The 25,882-nt window shown below is 37.4% G+C and overlaps 1 protein-coding gene and 1 long non-coding RNA gene across 6 annotated transcripts in view; one reads left to right on the top strand and one right to left on the bottom strand.

Annotated features, from left to right (window-relative positions):
• Positions 1–19,829, top strand: part of LOC119254530 (uncharacterized) — a 56,857-nt gene extending 37,028 nt beyond the window's left edge. The window contains exons 3-4 of the long non-coding RNA XR_008553456.1: positions 1,892–2,006; positions 19,741–19,829. This is a non-coding gene — a long non-coding RNA (uncharacterized LOC119254530). The remainder of the gene's footprint in view (positions 1–1,891; positions 2,007–19,740) is intronic.
• LRRC4C (leucine rich repeat containing 4C) overlaps positions 1–25,882 on the bottom strand; it is a 1,047,300-nt gene that overhangs the window by 869,572 nt on the left and 151,846 nt on the right. The window lies entirely within an intron of this gene.

Below are 25,882 nucleotides of genomic sequence, written 5' to 3'. Positions count from 1 at the left end.
GAGAGAAGAAATAACAAGGTAAATACATAGGAGTGAGACATATTTTTAGTGTATATTTCCCAAATACATATGGTTGATCAGTGGCAAACAAGTGATTTCACTGAGGGTATTGAAAATTTATATAAAATGATCCTTAAGTCTTGGGAGTCAAATTTTTCAAATTGAAGTAAACTGGACTAGTCCAAGTTAACCCTGGACTGGTCAAAAATTCACCTTGATAGCCACATATAAAGAACATTCCCAAACTCCCTTCTAGTACTTTTTATTACTTTTCTTGTAAAACAAAGAATAAACACACATTACTTTTGCTATTTTCTCTTGACACAATTATGCTGTCAGACTACCTAGAAATTACATTATTCTTATGGTTTTTTATATTTCCTATAGATTTTGAAAATGCACACAGGACCAGATTAATTTATTGTGATCTCACCTTTCATTAAATCCATCTGGACACTTGATATTACAATATAACTAGATTCTGAATCTTTTATTTTCTTCAGATTTTACATTTAGGACTGACAATCTGGGATATATAAAGTAAACATTGATTGAATAGATAGGCGTAAGTACAGTTTAGGCCTGATTTCATTCTGTGTCCCACTGGACATAACCATATGTGTCCATGAAGTTATCCTATTGTGAGGTTAGCAGAACAGTCTCAGGGTGCCAGTCATATGATCTGGGTTCTAGATTATTCCCTATAACTTAGTATGTATCCTTGAACTATGCATTTATCCATATCTAACCTTTACTTTTCTTTTTTGCAATCTATAATAATCACAACCTTACTTTATGATATTTTGCAAAAATTCAAATGTGGTAAAGACGATCTATGCTTTTTAAATGATTAAGTGTTACTCGATTATAAGCCTACTGGTTTTTATGAGTCTCATTTTCATTTTCAATTAATATGAAGTGAATTCAATTGTGCAATGAAAAGAGTTGACTTTGGTCTATCTAATACAAAGACCCCTGCATTCAGCTTCCACATTTGTTATTCCATGGTCATGTAATTTTGGGCAAATTTATTAACCCTTATGGAGAGTGGTCATATCATTTATTAAGTGGGGAAAATAGGACCTATTCATAGAAATAGAATCCCTTTCACTTAGTCATTTAGCTACTATTAATTATTTCTCTACATATATCTTAGATTGTACTTCTTCCCCAAAATACATAATGCAAAGATACCTTGCCTTTTTCTTGATATTACAACTTAGAAGCTAAGGAGAAGTCAAAAAGGTTCTTAAGAGTCCCAAGGAAAATTAGTGGCTCAGAAAATAGGATGTGTGAAGTAAGTTGAAAACAATCAGGTAATTTGAAACCAAGCAAAAACTAAGGGGGGATTGAAAATGACATTTCTGAAATGAATAAGAGGATGGGATGATGAGCATCTCTTTCTACCCATAAAGATGAGAAATAAGCAGGCAGGTTGAGAAACTGCAATTGTATGATTTCCACTAAGGGCGCTGGGTCAAGTATAGACATGAATTTCCTCTGCCTCATCCCAAAACCCACAAAGGCACTTGAGACACCCACAAAGGACAGTGTGACATATGCAATACTGTGTGATATATATTGTTCTTTATAAAAAGGCAATAATCTACAAAGCAAATAGGGAATGAGAGGTCATAAAGCCAAAATTTAGGAAGCTAGAAAACAGACAAGTAGCAACTGATGAGTGAATTGAAAAGGCTGACTCCCCAGTGGTATTAGTGAACATGGATAAGCAGCCTGATTTATGCCACAGAACTCCCTATAGTCCAGAAGCCTTAGGTTTTAATGCAGAGACTAAAGCCAGGAAAATGTATTGAATGTCTGTGTAAATAAAAAGCTGCTGGATCCTCTGTTAGTCATCACAGACTTGTTCTTTCCCTTTCTCTTTAAGGGCAAAAGATGACACATGATTAGTATTTCACCTGCACAAACAGAGGGTCTCTGCCCTGGGAGACTCCAGACACAGTTGAAAGTGGAGTACCAAGCTCAAGCTGAAAACTGAGAAAGTAAGTTAACTGAGTGTTAATGGCTTGGAAAATAGGATAGGTAAAGGAAGTTTAGAGTTGAATGCACTGATGCAGAGATACCCAACATTTCTTCCTTATTTAGCTGCTAGGTAGGGTGGTCTTGTAATTTACTACCCAATCTGGGACACTTTAGATAATGAAATAGGGTGTCATTTGTAATTATTTATTTTGGAACATGTTATAAAAGAGACATCTCCCAGTCAAACTGGGGTTTATGTGGCTATGAGCCTATTCCTTAGAACTCTAGTGGCTGAATATACCTCCCAGAGAGCTATCAACAACAGATCCTACTCTGAGGAACTCTGAAAAACACAAGAGGAAAGATCTAAAGAGTCTGACATCCAAAATCCCTTTAAGAAATAGCGTGGTCAGCCAGCTCTGCAGTGAGGCCACAGTCATCATGTTTCTGTATGAACAGCATTGACAAAGCAAAATAAAGTCAAGCCTAGACAGTGATCTTAGTAAAATAAAAATATTTGGAGGGAATGAAACATGCATTCAGGAGTGAGCTGGGGGAAGTTCAAAAAGGGAGATGAATCCTCATCTTCTATGCAAATCAATCAGTAATACATAAATGTCAAAGATAAAATCTCAGCATATAAGCATGTTCTTTAAAAATATGGATATCAGTTTTGGAAAAAACACACTCAAATAAGTGAAAGAGAGAGATTGCAAAGAGTGGGAAATAGTGAGGGCAGGAGGCTGCCATTTTTTTTCATAACAGATCGGGTAAGCTATTTGACCTGCTAACCTAGGGTTTTGGCAAAAAGTGGGATGGAGGTCAAATCTGTCTTGGTGGTCTACTTTACTCAAAAATGAAAGGTGCTTTCCACAGACACAGTCACCCCATTCACTTGTGTATCCCTATGGCTGCAGAAGCAGTCTAACAGCAGAGGTGAGCAGTTGCAACAGACACCAAATGCTTGGCGTAAAATATTTATTTCTGGCAATATATAGAAAAAAAGCTTGCTGATAGGTCATCTGAACTGAAGATGCATAGTTGATTTAAAAGAATTTAAAAAAAAAATAACATAGTGGTGTTGAATACATTTTAAACAATGAATGCTCCCAAGTACCAAAATGATGAGTTGAGCTGAGCAAAATTGACTTTTATTTCAGTTTGGTACAGACACACTTTTCTCTTCTAATTCATTTTGCATTATCCTGTTTGAATTTAGGATGATGAAACACTTAGCATATACCAGACAGTGACTAATCTGTGTTTCAATTAAACAAAGGAAATCCTTATTTGTATCATTATTTATTTGTTACTTTAGGTATTCAACAATTTATATCAATTGTCCATTTGGTGCAAAATATACAATATAGGTTATCTTAAAATGGTTCCTAAGTAACAGCAGCTGTGACCTACAACCACCCACATGGTCTATTAGCAAAACCACCCACATGATTCTCAAGAGCTCAGTGACAGAGCCCAGCACTCAGGTCTGGGCCTGAGAATATAAGTGTTTTCCTTGGGGAAAATTCTGCATGGTATTCTGTCATCATCTTTCTTGTTCAATTGCTTTCACATCACATTATCTTAACATATTACACTGTCTCTTACTGTCATGTTTCTTTATATGCTTCCTAATGAACTCTCTAGATAAAAAAAAAAAAAAAAAAAAAAAAAAAAGAAAAGCCTCCCATGCTTTGGCTAAACAGGAAGTAATATCTAAGACCAGTACATTTCCATCCCTCACCTATACCTGAGGTTTCAAACATCAGTTGTGTCAGCAGTGAAATTTACTCCCCAAAACTGTTGTGTTTGAAAATATATTTTTCAGTGCAAGTGAAGCCTCTACTCTTGGGAGTAAACAAGCTCTCCCACATCAACATTTATTATTGATTCTCTATCTCAGAAACAGCTCAAAAAAGAATCAGTATCTATGTTTTCATCATTACAACATCACATCATTAGTGTAAGGATTGGGAACAATTATACTACCAATAAAAATAGTCTAAAATATAATTTTCCTTCTCTGACATCAAAAAAATGGTATTAGCTAAAGCTAATAATTTATACATATTACCATAGATTCTGTAAAATCCCTCTATGGATATGTGGAAAGGGGGTGGGTTTTAGATAAAGTGAGTTAAAAAAATCAAAAGAGAAAATTAACTCTCAGTTTTAATCAAGACTACACCAAGGTCTGGTGTGCTGGAAAAAAAATTATATTCCTCTTGCACATGGAGTGAAATAAAACTTGAATATGCAGAAAAGGAGGATCCTGGTGGTAGAACATCAATATAAGATTCAGGTAACAGTCAACTATTTCTTCCCAGGGTACTTAAAAGTACTTATTGATTGAGACCAATCACAGTATTTATTACATCATAGGGACTCAATGAATATTGAATGCATGAATCATTGAATGACAATATCTATCAATATACACAAGAATGAATAGTATATTTATCAATATACACAAGAATGAATAGTAAAGCAACACAACAAACTTGGAGAGGTTAGCCACGGGACTGGGGAAAAGATAGTACTGTGAAATGAGTTTAGAGCCTAGAAAGATGTCATTCACACAATCTCCATGAAGTTTCTTTGTCTATCATGCAGACTCTGCATGTGATATTTATATTTTATGAAAAAGTATAGTAGTTCCTCTCTTCATGCTGTCCATAGGTTCCAGGGGCTTTAAACAAAGAAAAGAAAGTCTTTGAATAATATTTCTTTCAACATTCCCCTGGGATTCTTTGATTTCCATCACCATTGTAATAAAACCTGTGTATTTATTTAAGAGCCTGCTATATAATAGCATAAATATAACAGATGCTCATTATAAAATAAACCTGATACATATGGATGTCCTTTTAATAAGAGTCTAAGATGGTAGTGAATGGCTCAAAATCTTGATATATGGATATATGGAAGTTAGTAGCAAGAACACTGTTTTCAGTATCAGAGAAAGTCACTTACATACACTTGTGCCTCTAGACTCACATTCTCATGCTCAATCTTAGTGTAGTAAGAGGTTAATGAAAACTCTTGGTATTATATCACCAAACACACACACACACACACACACACACACACACACACAGAGAGAGAGAGAGAGAGAGAGAGAGAGAGATGAGAAATAATCAAGCAAGAGATATTTTCCCTATGTCAGATATCAGGGTAGACATCCCAGCGGCAGTTTCACTACGTTATCCTAAGGCTTTGATTCTACTCCTAAAGAACACGCAGTTGAATCAAGAAGCAAAGATACAATGAAAGAAGAGAATGTTCAAAAAAATGACCAAACACCTTACAAGTAGGAATGACAATTATTGATATAGTTTAATGCCTAATATTTGATACTTTGGAGTATACAATATCTCTTTATACTCTTTATTAGGCCCCAAAATAAAACTGAAAGTTCAAGAATGTTATTCTGCCCACTTTGCAGATGAGAAAATCAGGCTTCAAAAAAAATGAAACTGCCAATGTAACCCAAATAGTCAACCAAGGAAGCTAATGGTGCTACAGCAAAAAGTGAAGCTTGTTAAAGCAGGGGTTGACTGGTAGAATGAGGAAACACAGTTGGGTGAGGAGACTGAAATGAGAGATAAGGAAGCTTCAAATTAATATGAGAATTTTGTCCTCACAGCAGAAGAAAATAGGTATAAATTAATGAAGGAATACAAGAGCAGAAGCTTACCAATCTTGTCACTTCAAATTAAACAATATTAATGAGTATTACTAAAAGAAGAAGGAAGAAGAGGGCCTCCCCTGGTGGTGCAACAGTGGCGCACTGGGCTGTGAAGCTGCCCACAGTTGCTGCAGTGCCAGTTCAATCCCCGGCCACCAGCGAGGGTCCCACATGGCACGCAGATCTCTCCTGCCGCGCCCGCTGCTACCCTCAGCAGTGTGCTTCGCAGGTCTGCCTGTTCTGCTCCCCGCTATGGCTCTGGTGAATTCTCTCACCCTCCCACGCTTCTGACTGTACCCAGTGCTTGTATAAATAAATAAATAAATCTTAAAAAAAGAAGGAAGAAGAAACAGAAAGAAATGCGGAAGAAGAAACAGAAAGAAATGCAGGAGAAAGAAATGACTGTCTGAAAATAAATAGCAACGTTACATTTTCTCATCAGAATAATGGATTATGTTGGACATTCAATCTGAAAATAATGTTTTGGATTTTAAAAATAGGTCTGTCTTGGTTCAAAGAAGAGTGATAGCCTATTTTTTAAGATTTATTTTTATTTACTTATGCATACAAGAAGTGGGCTGTGGGCCAGAGGTGTGGGGGGGGTGAGAGGGTTCACCAGACACAGAGTGGGGAGCAGTACAGGCAGATCCACTTAAATACACTGCTGAGGGAAGCAGTGGGTGAGTCAGGAGAGGTCTGCTGCACCAGGGGGGTAGATCCCTTGCATGGGATCGAACTGGTGCTGCAGTGGCTGCCAATAACTTCATAGTGCTGAGATTTAACCCCTTGCCCCACCAAGGAGGACCCTAAAAATTATTATGTGTTTAATACTTAATTTTTATTGTACATGACTCCCAAGATTTGGTATATGAGATGCATCATCTGAGAATATCAATTATTTTGCTTAGCTATATCCCAGAGTAGCTGGGATAAAGAGTTAAGGAAAATGATGATAAAACTTTCCTTCATGAATGACAACCCTAAACAACTAATACTTACTCACTGGGGCAGAGTTTGTTCAGTTTTTGTCCAACAAATTTCTTCTATATGACCATGAAATTATCACCATAATCATCAATGAAGATTGAAATTATATAAATAGATGGCATATGGGGGAGGGATATCAAGTGCAACACTTACTTTAATTAGTCAAGGACAAATATCCTATGACATAGGGCTTGGATTCCTGGCATTTTACAACTTTGCTGAGATATGGTAGTTATCTCTGGGTCCCATTTCAAAGCTTATCAATATCTGCAGTCCTTGAGGATATAAAAAGGGTTTATATTTGTTTCATTCTGATAGATTTATGTGGCTGTAATTAAACATAAACCTAATAAAGTATATAATCCTGACTTTCCCACTCTTATTCTTGGGAGAAATGGTTCAATGGCAAAAGTAGGAACATAGAAACTTGTATTTTGAAAGTTCTATTTATTTTAATTATTCACAAAGAATAAATGTGACAGAGCTATTGGAATGGGAGGAATGAAGACAAAATTAAATAGAAATGAAATGTGATTAGGTGTCCTTTTAATACTTTACAGGTTCACTCAAAATTCATTTCTAGAGACAGAGGTGCAAAAGAAAAAAGCTTTATCTTGATTTTAAAATCCTCTTAATGGAATTTGCATCTCTTGCTTTAAGTCCCCTACACAGGAAAATGCAAATGATTGACTTCTTTTGGTGCCAAAATCAGTCTCTCCATCAGTGGCCTGTAAGAACAAGTCTCCTTTCTCTTGTTTTCTCCTTGCTTAATAATGATCTAATTTAGGCAAATGCATAACTGAATGACAAATGATTGATATGAAATATATGCATGTTGTTGTGTTGGTTCAAGGAGAATTTCACCACTTGGGAGAGAAAGTGGATGACCATTTTTGCCCAACAGTGTAAGTACTGTAGAAAGCAATATATAAAACAGTCCAGTAAACAATTCACAAAGGCTAATCCACTCAACATGCACTGGGCCAGCCCTTAAATTCCATTTGTTCTTGGCTTTCACTCTGCATTTCCTTTAGCACTCGAAATGGTAGTATCTAGCTGTTCACAGATAATACTTTTACACCCAGCTTTACTGAAAAGAAGAGAGTGACTTGGCATGAAAACCACTGTAACTTAAAGTACATATTGATAGCCTCTTTCAAGTGACATTAATATCTATCCTGCATGTGAATCCAGAAAGTCCCTATTACTATAAGTCATTTCCATTAGGCACATGAATTCCTTAAGATTCCTTTCTCTCCTTTTTTAAAAACAAGGGCCTGCTTGGTACAGTAAAGAATGTGAGTAACTTCTAAACTAGATACACACAGTTCCAAACATACACTGTAACCTTAGAGAAGTGACAATCCCCTAACCTCAGTCTGATCATTTAATAAAGGAAAATATTAATAAAATCTTCATTGCCAGGCTGGTTGCAAATACACAAAATTGAAACCAAGTGATAAATCATAGCAACTGTGTGATTACTTTGTAATACTACTGCTACCAAAAAAAAATCTGCTTTCTGGATTCTGTTTAAATGCTATTTTAGCTGCATCAAATTCCATTTGTTTGGTATGCTATGTGTGCAGATTGGCAATATCGTATTTTTGAACAAGGAGGACTTAAAATCCTAGGCCTCCTAGGTTCTGAGCCGCCCCAGTGTCCTAGAGCTTAAGTCTCAGCACGTTATCACCACTAAGGCCTGAGTTTGATACCCAACCAAGGAGTTAATCCACATGGCACAGCAGACCTCTCCTGTCTTGCCCACTGCTCCCCTCAGCAGTGGATTTCAGTCAATCTGCCTGTTCTGTTCCCCATTCTGTCTCTGTTGAATCATCTTACCTACATAGCACCTCTGGGCTGCACCCCAATTTTTCTACACATACACACACACACACACACACACACACACACACACACACACACAAAAGCCTAGCTCCACCTTTGCTCACTCTGTAATTTTAGGTAAGTTATACAACCACATAATTCTCAGTTTATCTATTAAATAATAGTATCCCATTAATTGGGCCTTACTTATAAGGATAAAAATAAGATAATTGATAATCAAATACCTGGAATATTGTAAGTACTTAAAATTTTAGTTACTTATATTAGTAGGGGGAGAAAGAGAAATAATAAAATTAAAATAATAATAATAATATTCAAATATCCCCTGCCATAAACTGTGTTCTTGAAGAATTTCATTTTCTTTACTTATAGCCACTATATCATGCCAAGGCTGCCTCAGTCTCCTGTTACTGTGGCTGTGCAAACACATTTAGTTTTTAAATTTGCACAAAACTAATGCTGAACACTTAGCTATCCTACACATTGTCAAAATTTTTAGGTCTGTGTTGTGATTTCTTATAAGGCACAGTTAAAGCAATTCTGATTTATTTATGATTTTAAATTATATTTTTTGATGTAATGTTGGCTTCATTGACTTAAAGTACTCCATATGTTTAAGGGATACAGGTTAACACCTCGACAAATGAATGCCATAATACCACACCCACCTCCAAACCCAACAGCAAGCTTCTACCTTATTCCACTGAGCAGTCTCCCCCCTCAGCATCCACAACCCTCCCTTTCTGGGATCCTCAGTTCTGCAGTCAGATTTCAAGTGTTTGGTTTGTTTTTGTCTATTTCTTTGGCTTGTTTTTTATATTCCACATGAGTGAAATCATCTAATATTTGTCTTTCTCCGTCTCAGGCTAATGCTATTCTCTTAAAGGGCCCCAGACTTGCTAGTTCCCTGCCATGCTCTGCAGTATTAACCTTCCCCACAATAGCCCACAGACCTAGTAACTAAGTGGAAGTGGGCCGTTCCCCAACTGAACCCTAGATACAACCTCAGCCCTGCAGACACCTTGATTGCAGCCTTATGGGAGACACAGGAGTAGTAAACTCAGCTCAGTTGTGCCTGGATTTTGAACTACAGAACCTGTGAGATAACTAATTGCACACTTTAACCATTAGAACTGCACTAATATTGCTATGAAACAATATGTAACTAATGGAATGCACTTTGGGCAATACATGCATGCATATGTAAGACAATCATAATCTATTTTTAATAATTTATCTTAAATCTCCCACATTACTCTGTGTGGTACTTAATGCACAGTAGCACTTTTTTTTAATAAAGTCTTTTTTTTTAAAGATTTATTTATTTATTTATACAAGCACTGGGTACAGTCAGAAGCACGGGAGGGTGAGAGAAAATTCACCAGAGTCAGAGGGGAGAGCAGAGCAGGCAGACTGACGAAATACACTGCTGAGGGGAGCAGCGGGTGGCAGGAGAGGTCTGCGGGCCATGTGGGCGGGACCCTTGCTGGTGGCCGGGGATCGAACCAGCGCTGCAGAGGCTGGGGAAAGCTTCACAGCCCAGCACTCAACCGCTGCACCACCAGGGGAGGCCCCACAGTAGCACTTTTATCTGGTCTAAAAATGGGTCTTTGACTATCAGGATATCTTTATCTACATAGCTACTCGCAAGTAATAATTCTAGTGTAAAATACCACTTCCAGTACTCATCAATAAATCCCATCAGACTAATAATAACTTATTCAGAATGTGAGTTATTGATGCAATTATTGATATGAAAATGAAACTTGCATATTCCTGATTCCCCAGTGCCTGGTACTGATGATTATAATAATAAGATCCATCTGTAACTTGAAAAAATATTAAAATGATCATCTGAGACTTGTTTTGACATAATCACAGATATCTAAGAAAAACACATAGAAAGAAAAATGAAAACAAAATATTCAGAGTCACACATGCAGAAAATTCCTAGTCCTAGAAAAGAAATCATCACCTTCTGTCTAATAAGTATGGCCTGGAAAGGGTTTATCACAGCTAAAGTGTGGATCATGAATTTGCTGTCTTTTAATTGAAAGGGAACATATTTGGGGACCAAACAATAAGGGAGGCTAACAGTATCAGAAAGCTCACAGAGGTGGAAGCCTGATGATAGCTTGGAGGCGAAGGATAAAACAATACCTAAGTGATTCATCCAGAAGTACTTTCAAATTAATTGAGCCCAGAGACCACACTGCTGATATTTTAATAGTCAAATTACAATGTGTGAGATCCAGAATGCCCTGTGAGAAACAAGTGGGCAGTGTCAGTGAAGTGGATCTGCTTCCTTTTACTTTTTAATCTTTCTCCTTTTAAGGAAGATGTTTATTACCCTGAGGGGCTTCAGCTCTTCTCGCCCTTCATCTAAATTGCCTCCCCCACAGTCACAGCACGCCCCACTGAGAGATCAAGCCTCAGCAAGAAGGGGATGACCCTGTCTGGAATGTCAAGGAAAACACAGAGAGAGGAGAGAACAGTTTATTAAAACTTGAACTAGAAGTAGAGCAAAGTGTCAATCTAATTAGTGTTTAATAACTGGACCAAGTCAGAGTGTCAGCTGGGGATCACCAGGGAGAAGGCGGTCTGGCTTGGAAAGAAGACATGATGAGAAAGATGACATGGTCAATTGTCTTTGTCTTATGCCAACTGTAGGTGCTACCAACATAGAGGATGTGTCTGAGAAATCAAGTAGGAATGAGAAGAGCCACTTCTCTTCCACTCCACTGTCATCTGCCCCATAATCATAAATGGCACTGTTTGGCCTTTATCGCCAACATTTGAAATAGTAGATCTGTGTCCATCAAACACCATGAGCAATCAGGAAAATCCATTTTGGTGGCATTGGAGAAAGCCATAGTTACAAAATTACACTGATTCAGACAGAAAGATCTGAGTTCAAATTGTAGCTTTTCCAGTTACTTAGAAAATGGCTAAATATGTAAATCTGATTTTGATGTAATATTAACCAGTTGGGAGGTGACTGGATCTCTCTAAGCCTCAGACACTTCATCTTTAAAATTTAACTATTAATATATTTAATTATTAATTATAATAGATGTAATTATTAATATATGCAAATATTAATATCATGTCATCTTTAATAATGCAGTTATATCAGTACTTGTAGAATATGGCAATAATCAGACTACACAGATGTAAAACCTATAACCTAGGAACTCTGCTTATATTAGAAACTCAATAAACACTAACATCTCTGTTATCATCTGGGAAACATCAGGGCAAATAATTGCCTCATCCTCAAATTCCCTTCATTCTACTTAAATATATCACTCTACATATCCCGTAGGTATGTGTCTCCTTGTCTGCAACAGTTTTTCAGGTAAGTAGGATAAACTTTTTGTATTAAAGTAGTGACTCTACTTCAGGATACTCATTATGGAAACTATTAGTACTACTATATTGTAGACAAATGGTAAAGCACAGCAAGTCTTCATTTAACGATTCTCGAAACTATAACTGTATATGAAAAGATATAATCAATTTAACCATGGGCTAACAGCTATAAATAAGAGGACATGATGAGAAAGATGACATGGTCCATTGGTCAACTTAACAAGAGTTAAGTTCCTTGGCATATTTCTGGTCACAATAACGTCACCAAATGTCTAGATAAAGATGCAAAATACATCTAACAAGAACAAAAATCCAATCTTTCTTTTTCCAATCCACTAATTCCAGTTCAGGGTGATGCGTAACTGGGTGCCGATCCCAGGAGCTCAGGTTACAAGGTGGGAGATCCACCCTGAACAGCATAGACACCCTTCCATCACAGACATACACACACAAACACACACACACACAAGTGCACATTCACAGGCACACTTAGCATGGGGCAATTTAGAACCCAAAGAGCACATCTTTGGGATGTGGGAAGAAACCAGAGAAGTAGGAAAAAATCCATGCAGGGATGGCTAGAATATACAAACTGTACATAGACAGTGCCCATGGCCAGGAATCGATATTTTGTCCATGAACTTCATAACAAAACAGCATTAAAAACTTCCATTGTATTAGGAATAACATCACACAAAAGAGTGATCTGACTCAGAAGCAGAGTCTGTTGGGTGATCTGCTTCTTAGATGCCCCTCTACTCCACATTTGTAATCTAAGGACATTTTTAACCACAGCATGAGAAAATGACATCCCTGCCAAATAAAAACATACCTTTCTGCTGTGACTTATAGAAGATAGTTTCTTTTCCTCCTTTAGCCCTAATATCCGCCACCACTCTATGACTGTCAACCAGGCCTTTTGCCTTTTCTTCCAATAAATGATCGCTTGGTGACTATATTAGTTTTCCAGAGATGACCTGACAAATTACCATAATTTTGGTTCCTTAAAAATCTGAAAAAGTCATTCTCTCATGATTCTGGAGGCCAGTAGTGCAAAATCAACGTTTGCCAAGACTGGCTCCTTTGGGAGCCATATTCCACACCTCTCTCCTAACTGTGGCAGCTTCTGGAATGGGAGCTGGAAGTTCCTTCCTTGTAGATGTTTCCCTCCATTTCTGCCACCATCATCACACAGCTTTATGCTCTGTGTGTCTCTCTGTCTTAATCCCCCCTCTTCTTTCTCTTATAAATCCAATCACTGGATTTAGGGTCCATCTCCAATACAGATGATTTCATTCTGAGTTCCTGAATCTAATGACATCTGCAAAGACCCTATTGTCGTTGGAAGTCACAGTCACAGGCTGTGACTTGGATCCGGACTAAGACATATCATTCTGAGGACACTATTCAACCAACACACTTGTTCTCACGTGCTAATAACAGAGGTCAGACAGGACCCCTTCAATTTTTGTCCTACTCAAGTCCATTCTCTGCTAGTTAACTGAAAAGTCTTGAATTGAGGGCCTCCTGTGGTGGCGCAGCGGTTGAGCGCAGCGCTGTGAAGCTGTCCACAGCCTCTGCAGTGCGGGTTTGATTCCTGCCAGCTGGGGAGATTCCCACACGGCATGGCAGACCTCTCCTGTCTCGCCCGCTGCTCCCCTTAGCAGTATATTTCAGTCAATCTGCCTGTTCTGTTCCCCACTCTGTCTCTGGTGAATCTTCTCACCCTTCCACACATCTGGCCTGTACCCAGTTCTTGTATGCATGAATAAATAAATCTTAAAAAAAAAAAGGAAATTGAGACTACAAAGGGGAGGGGAGTGGTAGAGAGTCCAGAGGACAATGGTGGAGGACCATGGGTGCCTTGATGGTGGGTGTGCTATGCAACATACATCTGAAGAGATGGTGTTAAAAGTTTTGTTTTATGCATGAAAAAATAACATTGTGTTAAGCAACTATCATAGATTTATTTAATATATGTAAATCCTTACATATATACACTCACTTAATTTTCACACTGATCCTATGATGGAGGTTCTAGTATTCCTCTCGAATGTGGTATAAAGAGATTAATGAATTTGCCAAGAGACTTAATGACTTTGCCAAGGTCACATAAATTGGAAAATGAAGCATCCACCTCCCCAGGGCTACCTCACTTCACAGATCAAGTTCTTTCAACTGTCTAGTCCACAGAAGACAGACAGAACAAAGTTTTAAGGCTGTATTAAATTTACTATAGGAAGTACACAAGAATATTAGACTTTTTTTTGAAGAATTTCTCTGGTGATTTTCAAAGGAGCAATGGTTTCTGTTGACCTCTTGGTGATGTACTGGACTCCTATGGATTTGGGGTGGGGAAGTGCTGAGATGCAGAAGGAACTAACCAGTATTTCAGCAAGTTAGCTCAAAATAACTGGGGTGGGTGTTTGCTTTTCACATGGGTAAATTTAATTAGCTTTGTGGGTGGCTAAGAACTGATGCAGACCTCCTCTGACTGCTGTACAAAATTATCCAGCGCTGCATTTAGTAGTTCTCAAAACATGCCTCTGATCTCCATCAAACTTGCGGGAAGCAGGGTCTCAAGTGCCCCCGACAGGAGAATTTGGAGCCAATACAGAGGATAAAGCTAAGTTTAAGATACATGAAATAAAGTATTTCTTCAACTTTTTAATCTGCAGTTAGAAAACTATCATCTCCTGTTCCATAGGCTCCCAACATACTTGCAAAGCCTTTTCAAACCATATTAGCTATTGTTTTTAATTAAATATGCATGCATGCAACACACATACTTCAAGATACTTATATAAAGGTACAATATTAAATGTTGACACATGCTTTAGGGATTTAAAATCAAACTAGTCCCTAGAGCAAATACTTTCCCCAGTCCTTGCCTTTCAAAGAAACTAGATATGCTTATTTCCAGCTTTCCTCCAAGCACCATACTTGACATTTGAAATGTATGCTAATGTTAATCATTTGCAGGACATATCTTTACTAAACCACTATGTACAATTCAGAAGCATTAGATTATTCAATGCCCAAGAATATCTGTGGCCAGATGAATAAAGGAATTAGGGGTCAGACCTGGCCTGTCCAACATCTCAAAATGATGCTCGGTTCATACACAATTGTATACATCTGGGCCTTCCTGGTGGTGCAAGGGGTTAAGGCACAACACTATGAAGCTATCCGCAGCCACTGCAGCATGAGATTGATCCCTGGCCAGGTTGTTGACCCACATGGTGCAGTAGACCTCTCCTGTCTCACCCTCTGCTCCCCTCAGCAGTGTATTTCAGTAGATCTGTCTGTCCTGTTCCCAACTCTGTCTCTGGTGACTCCTCCCATCCCCCCACATCTCTAGCCTGTACCTCAGTTCTTGTATGCATAAATAAATAAATCTTTTAAAAAAACTGTGCACATTCAATAAATATTTATGAAGACTGCTCATAGGCTGTTACTGGTCACACAATATAATCAAAGTACCTGCCTTCTTATTGCTAATATTCCAGTGAAGGACACAGACACTAAACATACATACAAGTTGATAGAAAACACAATTCCAGGCATTAGCTTATGAAATCAAAACAAGGAAAGCTTTTGAGGAGGAGCGTGGTGCCAGGGGATGTTTGAGCAGAGATCTGGAAATACTCGGAAGCATGGCTGGTCCATTATTGAGGTAGTGGCCTAGAGACAGAATAGGAAATGTAAATTCTCAACTTGGTAGCTTGCATGGCATGTCGAGGAACAAAGGGAGGCTAAGGTGGCTGCAGGCGATGAAGAGGAGGAAGAAGAAGAATAATGGGTGACAAGATCTGACATTTTTTTTAGAATAGCAATAGCTACTGTGTTGAGAATAAATTAAAAAACGATCAAAAGCCAAAGATGAAAAGTCAGAAAGGTCACTGCTAAGGTCATGATAGTGGCTCCAGCAAGGGTGGGTGCACCCAGAGTGAAGGTGAGAAGCCATCAGAGTGAATTGGGTTTGCTAATGGACCAGATGTGAGAAATGAGCAGAAGAGAGGCAACAAGAATGAGGTCCAATTTTAGGTCTGAATAACTAAGTGAAAACTGATACATTTACCTAAACAGAGATTTTTGCCACTTCATTAAAACCAGGTGTATTAAGTGAAGTGTCACTTCTTCCCCACCATTATTGTTCTTGCATCTACAGAAGCAGAACAATGAAGCATTATTTTTTTTTCTTTTTCCTTTTTTTAAAAAGATTTTATTGATCTATGCACACGAGAGGTGGGTTACAGGCTCGAGGCGCAGGGGATGAGAGGATTCACCAGAGACAGAGTGGGGAACAGAACAGGCAGACTGACTGAAATACACTGCTGAGGGGAGCAGCAGGCAAGCCAGGAGAGGTCTGCTGTGCTATGTGGGTTGCTCCCTGGCTGACTGGGAATTGAACTCGTGCTGCAGCAGCTGCAAACAGCCTCATAGGTTGCGTTTTAACCCTTGTGGCACCAGGGAAGACCTTCTTTTTCCTTTTTTTTTTTTTTTTGGCTTGAATTAATTACCATTTGTTCAGAATGATTTTAAGACAACTCTCTGGGAGTATAAAATATATTTGGATAACATAAATTAGAAATAGAACAAAAATGGCCTTTGGCCTTAAGTTCCATTGTTAGGAATTTATCACAAGGGGAGAAAGGATTAATTGTAGGAGGATAAGACAAGGATATTCACTGCTGTTTATTAAAAAAAAAACTTGGGGATGGCATAGCCAAATTAGTCATTATACATTTCTAAAGTCATTGCTATGAAACCAGAATATGATTGCTACATGAAATTGCTATTTGTTACCACATACTGTGTAGATATAAAATGAAGCTTATCCAAGAGCATATAAGCATCACTCTTCTGTATGTACATATATACTTAGGAAAAAAAAATATTTGTAAGTCTACATATGCAGGTGACTAACACTGGCTTGTGATATAAGATACTTTTCATGAAAATGTACAAAATGTATATACAGATTTATAGAAAAAATTTACCAGTCCATGCAAATGTTATTTTTAAAGGGGGGGGGGAGGTAAAATAATTAAGAAAAGAAGTATGTGCAAAGGAAAGCTGTAAATCTAAAAATAACAACCAACCTAATATTCTACCCATCTGAAACAGGTGGTACTCAAATTTAACTCTGGAAATACAGCAGTTGATATTAAGTGACGTACTTAATAATTACAAAATTTACCATATCCAGAAACATTAGTATTAGTATAAGGAGTGTGAGCTTGGATACTCCTAGATTCTTTGTGACCTGATATTCCCTAAGCTCTGGAGATTGCAGAGAGGCCTTACACCCCAACTCATGTCCATATTGGTGAAACATGCTGTGTTTTAGTTCCTTGCGTAAGTCAAGCTTACTTTTCTCTCAGGTTGTAGTCAAAGATACTTGTCTCAAACACACTTCCTTCTGTACACTACTCAACTGATAAACTCTTGTTTTCCTTCATGTACACTTAAATTTCACTTGATCACAAAATAATTATTTGCCTTGTAGTGTTTCCCTTGTAATAAGTGATTGATCTATCAAAATTTATACTTATTTGGAAATTCATGTGATAGCTTTTGAAATCACTCTCTTCTCTGTTAGATGGTAGGGCAGGTAAAATAGGGTTCCTCTCCCCAAAATGCATCCACATCTTACTACTTGGAACTTGGGAGTCTGTTATTTCAAATGGCAAAAGATGTGATTGCATTCAGGAACTTGAGAGAGAAGATGGCCCTGGATTATCTGGGTACATCCATTGTCACCACAAGAATCTTTATAAGGGGAAGACAGTGAGAAACCCAAGAGGAGTAGAGTGGAAGAGACAAGGTTATGATAACAAAAGCCGATGTTGAAGTGTTTTGCAACAAGGAATGTCGGAAGTCTGAAGAAACTAAAAAACATACCAAAAATAAAATAAAATAAAATAAATTGGGTTCTGCCCTGAAAATTCCAGAAGGAACAGAACCCTGCTGCTATCTTGATTTTAGCCAAATAAATTCCATTTCAGACTTCTGATGCCCAGAAATGTAACATAAAAATTTGCATTGGCTTAGCCTACTAACTTGATGGTAGTTTGTTATAACAGCAAAAGGAAGCTAATACAGATCGTGAAAATCAGGCCATTTTGTTCACTACTATCTCCATAGTATCTCACAAGGGGTCATGAACAAAGTAGGCAGCTTTTATTTTGCTTTATTTTGTATTTTTTTAAGATTTATGTATTTATTTATTTATATAAGCACTGGGTACAGTCAGAAGCACAGGAGGGTGAGAGAATTCACCAGAGACAGAGTGGGGAACAAAACAGTCAGACTGAAGAAATACACTGCTGAGGGGAGCAGCAGGTGCGACAGGAGAGGTCTGTTGCACCATGCGGGACCCTCGCCAGCAGCCAGGATCGAACCTGCGCTGTAGAGCCTGTGGGCAGCTTCACAGCCCAGCGCTCAATTACTGCACCAAGAGGGGAGGCCCTATTTTTGTAATATTTTTTAATAGAAGAATCATTGGTTTACAACACTATGTATGATTTAGTGGTGTAGGTTCTCAGTTCTTCAGATGTGTGTCACTGTGATACACCCTTCACCAAAACACCTATAATCTTTCACCAGAGTTCACTGGACCCATCTCATTTCTCATCTTTTAGTCTCTGCCTCGGGTATCCTCCATAGTCATATTCCCAGGGTTTGTCTTTGTGCAGTTTTGTCTAGTCCTTTGTTTTGTTTCCCAATATTCCACATCTGAGTGAAACCATTGGGTATTTGTCTTTCTCCTTCTGACATAACTCACTTAGAATAATCCCATCCAGGCATCGCAAATGGCAAAAGGCAAGAGTTGACCATTTTCAGTAACTGAGCTGTATTTCATTACGTTTATATACCATGTCTTCTTAATTCATGTAGTAGGCAATTTATAAATATTCACTGAATGAATGAATACATTTTCCCAATAAAATAAGTGAGATAAATGGAACTGCAGCAAAGAACAAAGCATTTAAAAAACATGATCCTCTCCACAGTCCTTAAATCAATTACATAAATTTCCCATACATTATGGACCTTTGCAGTTACACCCAATTTTTAAAATCACCCCACTGATACAACTTTAAGAACAAATATCTGGCTGTATTGTTTCTTATTAAAGATCTTCTAGAAATTCTAGGTAGAGTAACATTGGAAAATATATTTCCATACTGGCTATTAAAAAAATGGAGATTAATTTTCCCTTTACTTTGCCATTTCCCTTCTGTGTCAGTAATCTCTGATATTGCGTGGACCTACTTGCCAGATCACTTCTGCAGCACATAGTAGTGATGTGACTGCTATAGTACAAGTCCAGATGCTGATGATGGAGCATGATTTCAGGGGAAAATTAACTATCCACAGAAAATGAAAATGATAGCCCACTAGCTACAAATTCATGTGTGAGGTTGAAGATGCTGCCTGTAATTATATGAATCTTTTTTAGAGAACTAGAAATTTGGTGACGATTGTCTTCCTTTGTTGATTTTCTTCAGGATTAATGAGGAGCTTGAACTCTCTACCAGTTATTTTGAATGTTCTCAGCAGTGCAGTTCTCAAATTTGAGCATACATCCCAAAGGCTTGTTAGAGCAGGATTGTCAGATCCCATCTCTTTAGTTTCTGATTCCACAGGTTTCAATTGAAGACTGGAATTTGCATATCCATCAAGTGTCCATGTGGAGTTGCTACTGATCCAGAGAAGATGTTGCTGAAGTGGAGACAACTGGTGTTTCACCAGATCTCTGTCACCCACTCTTGTGAGCAGTGACTGAAAGCAATTGATTCCAGCACTCTTCTCTGTATTTTTAAAATATTTATTTATTTATTTATTTTCAGAAAGGATCTTCAGTCAAAGGAAGCAGACCCTCTGGGAGGCAACAGGAATACCTTTGGTCTCACTACATTATAGGAAACTTACAGTAAAAGTTGTACTTATACTATAATGACAGTGTTTAAATGGTTCTACTTTTCCAGATAATCAAAGACTAAGAAAAATGAAAGTGTATTGTCATGTTTTCTGTGCCCTTCTAGTACAGAAGTGTCACAACATAACATCACTACAATAAATATTGACACTTGTCTCCTGTAAAATCTATTTTGAACTTGAGCATGGGAAAGATGGAAAGGCAAAGTCATCTAATGAATAATTGTTGGAAGCTAACTAAGTGAAGAAAATGCAAACCAAAAACATTAAAAATCAATTTAGAAACAAATAGCATTTTGTCAGACTTCAGAATTATTCATTAGGGGTCAGAGGTCCATCCCCATCACCAAGACAACATGGGAAAGGAGGCTTAACAAAAATAATTAACAATTAACCTAGTCATTTTTCCTTGTATTGTATTTTTTTTAAATCTAGCTTATCATGCATACTTATACACACACACACACACTCGCACGCGCACACACACACACATGCACACATGGAGCGGCATTCTTCCTGGGAATAAATTAAGTCACCCCCAGTAGTGTTAAAATCCAAAGTGCCATGCTGGAGAGTATTAAGGAATTTACTAAAATGAATGTGGACTGCCTCCTTCTCTGAATCATCAGGTTTTAAATAGAAATGAGATAGTAAATTTCTGCCCGCATCACACTGTGTGTCTTCTCTGATTCACTACTCTCATTCATCTCGCTGCTCTCTAATTTGTAAAGATGCAGGCAACGTATAAATATTCATGGCAGGCCTGGAAATAGACTACGCCGTGCTCAGTCTTCCGCTGGAAATGGGCAGAACGTCAAACAGGGCTGGAGATGAGTCTCAGAAATGGTACACTTGGCTTCTTACTGGATGAGAAAAATACAATGGCTGATCACATCCATGTCACTGAAGTGTGGCACAGCTGGATCTGTGAGCAGGCCAGTGCTCCTCAAACCTGCCACATATCAGCAACCTCCTGGGACAGGATTTAAAACTAATCAGTCCTATGTCCTGTTCCCAAAGATTCTGATTGAATCCATCTTGAATAAAACCTGGACATTGGATTGGTATTTTTAAAGATTTTTCTAAATGACTCATATCCAGCCTGGGTCAAGAAACACTGGTTTATGGTTCTCCCTGGTGGCCTAGGGATTAAGTCTCAGAGCTATTACTCCTACGGCCTGCTTGAGTTGGATCCCTGGCCAGGGAGGTGACCCCCATGGCACAGCGGACCTCTCCTGTCTTCCTGCTGCTCCCCTCAGCAGTGTATTTCAGTAAACCTGCCTGTTTTGCTCCCTACTCTGTCTCTGGTGAATTCTCTCACCCCCATACCTCTGGCCTACACCCCAGTTCTTCTACACAAAAATAAATAAAATTTAAAAAACAAGTACTAGTCCATGGCAAGGCACACCAAGTAATTCCAACAAACTAGTTTGTGGATATCATCCTCAAGCTGAAAACATTAATTAATCTGATAAAGATATCCACAAACAGCTGCCTTCAACCTGTTTTAATTTGGTCTGTAATTTGGGAGTCATTTTGAAATGGCTGGAAAAAAGATGATTGAAAAATACTATTCTGTGACCCAAGAAAATTATAACACATTCAAACCTCTGTGCCTGTAATGTTTTGTCCAAATACAAAAGTGTTCACTTATGTAACTATGGTGAATATATTTACAGACCATTTACTGCTTCTGTGCTATGATGGCATAGTGCAATAGTTATAACAGAGACCACAGGACCACAAAGTCTCAAATATTTAAAGAGATTAACATGAATGCTATAGACATATCCATAATACTACAAATAGTATGCAGAAGGTTGATCAGTTGCTGGTCTAATATCAAGGTGAAAGTGTACAGATTCTGGAACTAGACTACCTGGTTTTGAATGCCAATTCTGCATTGACCATTCATGTGATACTAAAAAAGATGGTTCCCTCTCTGTGCCTCAATCTCCTTGCTTGTCAAATGAAGATAGTTACAGTCTCTGCCTCTTAATGTTGCTGTGATAATTGCAGCAGAGTATATAAAGTGTATAGAGCAGGAAAGCAGTGCAAGTTAGCTCTAGTCATTATATTTCTACTGACATAAAATCTGCCCAAACATTAGAAGGAGAATCAGATAAAACTGTACTCATCACAAGATTACAACTGTTAATAATAAAACCCTTACATGAAAGTTGTTGGGCAGAAAATATGCCAAAATATTAGTGATCATTTTCCCTTAACTGGAGGAAATTTTCTTTTCTGTTCTACCCAAGTTTACTACCTATACACAAATAATCTACATAATGGTAAACAATCATAAATGTAAAAATTATGGAAATGGCTGTAACAATGAAAACAGTTCTGTGAAAGGGTATTTCACATAGGAAATGAGCAGACAAATGTAAGCAATGAATATTCTGGGGTCCAAAGGCTCTTCCCCTTCTGCTACACACACATTTTTTTTCCTACCAAAGGGTAAGAGTGGCACCTATGTACTTCACCTTTCGCCATGCTGCTGGGTCCTTGGAGGTGTGAGGTGACAAGTTTACCCATGCTCATCCTAATATACACACTGCTAATTACCACTGGCTTCCTCTGACACCACACTTCATTAACCACCTTGAAAAATGCATTCCCAACCTCTGCTCCAGACCTTCCCACAGACAGTTGCATTTTAATTCTGTATTAAATTCTCATTCTTACAGTCTATTTATCAATAAAATAGAACTCTCTGCTCAGTTCAGGGTATGTGGCTGGATTTCTAGAGAAAGGAGCTTGGATATATAGAATCTGAACACTTACTCTTAGTCACAACTTATTAAAATCACTGATTTTTTCCCAACACTACATTGTTTGAAACACTATGTTGTTTGAAACAGCAATTCACCTATTTCACTCTTGATTTCCTACTACATCTGAAATACCACTAAAACACAAAGTTGTAAATGCCTAGCAAATAAATTCTACTAGTCTGGGTTCATAACCAAGACATTTAGTTCCACCTTATTAGGGGCATTGTTTTTTCCTAAAGTCAGTTTATATTTGCAGAATTTAAATTGAATAAATGAAAGAGATCCCAGGGGAAAAAAAAAATAGTTGGATGGTTTGGTGTAACTCAAGTTCCTAGCATATTATCTGCCATGGAGGCATCACACAATGAATCCCATCATACTTCATTACAAATCATTCTCTATCTATCCATCCATCCATCCATCCATCTCTCTGCCCACCCACCTACCCATTCATTCACCTACCCATTGAGCTATACGTGTATGTCATTATGAAACTAAGAAAAATAAAAACTTGAATTGACAGTTTATAGAAAATAGATCAGTGCCACCTCATTTGGTATCTAATGTTGGTGAGTATATAGCAAGATATTGATAATATAATTAATACAATTCTTCCCTATCCCTAAATGAACTGACATTCCCTATAGGGAATATGGACAAGGAGACACACACGTTGAAACTAATGTGGTAAGGGAAAAAATAATAGCATGTCCAAGATACAGAGAATGAAGTGACATGTCTCTGGGTTGGCTAGAGAGAAATGCCTTACATAAGAAATATGGCACCCAAGTAGGAGATCCTGAGTCTCCTGCAGATTTCCCCATGTTAGTGATGCCTGATGTGGCTGAATAATTTTCACACATACATATAGTCTGTTATCAGAGATGGAAAAATTCATGGTGCTGGTCCTATATAGCAAAGCTATCACATGATCAATCACTTCTGCAAAGCAACATGCATACCTAAAGAAAAATGTGGATTTCCTTCTTGCGACTGCATTCACAATTTGCTTCACTCTCTCCTACCTCCTTTTTTTCCCTTAATTTAAGGAGTTTCTTCTAAAAAAAATTATGTTTTTCTTAGAATAAAGAGCTGTTTCTAGTATTTTGGATAGTTTTGATTCAACTGCTAAATTTGAAATTGAGTAAAATCTCTAGCAGATAACAAAGGACCATTTAAATGTTCATACGAAAATATACTTTGTTTTATACTTGAAGATAAGACAATTAAGCACTGAAAATTGACCCCATACAGAGACCCAAATAGAAGGAACTCATAGGCTTAATAGGATGAGCATTCTCAGGTAGTCCCTGGGGTGTATTTTCCATCTCCAAGTGAGAGCTCTAGTAAGGTTGCTTCAAATAAAGATCAGATTCCTATAGTTTTAAGCAAAGAGGGATGTTTTAAGCAAAGAGGGAGGTCATCTTGGTACTGTGGCTTAATTCTAATTAGCTCTTGGATTATCATTATCTTCTCCAACATTAACTTAATAGATTTTTAGGGATCTAGTATGAAATATTATATCTCCAGAACTTAGGAAAGTTTCTTGTTATTTAACAAATAAAGATTAGAGATGGCCACACCAGTTTGAAACTCCCAGCCCAAGTTCTAGTGGTGAAAGTGATAAGCACAGGGTAAAATGATTATTCCTTAAATAATCATGTTTATTCCTTAAATAAAAAGAATATCATCAGTAGAGTATGAATTTTTGATATTTTGTTCAGCAAAAGTAACAACAAAATTAAAGTTAATGACTGTGAATAAAAACTAATAATTTTCAATAGTGTAAGGCATCATTGGTTATTATTATATGTGTAATCCAAGCCTATGGAGCTTACTAAATATCATTAAAAATGTTGGTCATGGTCTGATCTGGTTATTACATAGACAGAATGACAACAAAGAAAACCAAATTGATGTTTAATATGCCAATGCTATTTTTTTAGATATAATCAATCTTCAAATCAGATTGTAACAAGACAACAGATGTGTGTGTGTGTGTACATGTGCACACACGCATAGGGAGTTATCTTATTCCAAAGATGAAAACTAAGGGTCCAAAAATTGACTGAAGTATAAAAACTATAGGGAACTTTTGATTCTTTTTCTTTCTTTCATTCTTACCTTCCTACCTTCCTTCCTTCCTTTCTTACTTTTTTTCTTTGCAATTGAATATCATCTCCATGAACATCTAAATAGCTTTTTAGGTGTTCATTTTTTTAGGTGTTTCTACACATAATCTATTTTCAACAATAATTATAGGAAAATAAGCATACATATACATGATGATGCAAGAGAAGTTTTAATTACCATCAACCATGTGTGAATCAACTCATAAAATCACATTTTTGCTCCTGATATTTCTTTCCTCCTAATCCTTGGCTTAATAGTCTGAATTCATTTTTTTCCTCCCTTACTTTATGAATCATTCCTTGATTTCTTCAGCCCACATGAGTAAATCCTTTCCCTGACTCATTAGTATGGATTCTCTGGGCTGTATACATCATTTTTTTTTTTTCTGAATGATTCTTATTAATGACTTCCCTTTCACTTCAACTAAATTAGAAATACCTTATGCCTTAGGTTGTGATATGTACTTATTTAGCAACATTTTGATTGCAAGGGGGGGAGAATGCATGAGAGAAGGGAGGTACAGGATGTACCCCAGGCCCCTTAAAGTTTGGGCTATTCATATTAAAAAATGATTGAGGTACAGCCTATTCCTGCTTCTTTACTAGGCTTTAATCATTGGTAGAATAAAAGAGATATAATCTGTCCTCATGAAAATTGTAAGCTATGAGAAAGTATAATCAGTAAATATACAGATAAATAACTTGTCATAGTTCAAAAAAGGAAATACTGGATTCAAAGGTGGAGAATTACAATCCAGTCCTAACAATGTGTAATTTCTATTGTTACCTTTACTCTAATTCAGAAACCCCATGCTCAACTCTACACATAAATTTTTGATAATGTAGATGAAATGGACCAATTCTCAAAAAAAGAAGCCATGGCCAACACAAATCACCAAATATTAAATAAGCAATATTAACAGTTCAGTGACTATCCAATGCTTCAATTAGTAATTTTGAAAAATCTTAAAAAATAATATCTTAGACCAATAGTTTGAACAGCGAATTCTAACAAAACTTTGCATAATTACTACTCAACACAATCTCTTCTAGAAAATAGAAGAGGAGAGGATACTTCTCACATCAGCTTATGAAGCCAGTATTACTCTGATACCATAACCTAACAGAGACCTGAATTACAT

This window comes from Talpa occidentalis, unplaced genomic scaffold, assembly GCF_014898055.3.
Source record: "Talpa occidentalis isolate TD23 unplaced genomic scaffold, MPIMG_talOcc4v2.1 talOcc4.3, whole genome shotgun sequence".
In the NCBI taxonomy this organism is placed as follows: domain Eukaryota; kingdom Metazoa; phylum Chordata; class Mammalia; order Eulipotyphla; family Talpidae; genus Talpa; species Talpa occidentalis.
The sequence above is the reverse complement of the archived record's forward strand: the minus strand, read 5'-3'. Positions and strand labels throughout refer to the sequence as shown.